Raw genomic sequence first — 329 nt, 5'->3', positions numbered from 1 at the left:
ACCAATTTTACATATCAAATACAGTCCTAGAAGGTGTTACATAAATATGAATGGCTTGTAGGTACGCGGTATTTCGTTATGCAACAATAATATGCTACAAAGTATATGAAACGATTTTATAAGTCAATATCAATAATGTGTGTCTAAAATTTGTTGAAAATCGGTTGAAAACTGTAGAAATGTATAAGTACTACACACACAGTGTTATAGTGCTTTATATGTGGTTCATTTATTTTCTCCCATGTCGTTCATTTCAAACCTTTTCATGTTTTATTTACAGACAGTTTATCAAGATGAAAGTTGGATAATCAATCACTTCTTCTTTAAAA

The sequence above is a fragment of the Octopus bimaculoides genome, chromosome 30 (assembly GCF_001194135.2).
Source record: "Octopus bimaculoides isolate UCB-OBI-ISO-001 chromosome 30, ASM119413v2, whole genome shotgun sequence".
NCBI lineage: Eukaryota > Metazoa > Mollusca > Cephalopoda > Octopoda > Octopodidae > Octopus > Octopus bimaculoides.
This window is presented reverse-complemented; position numbering follows the sequence as displayed.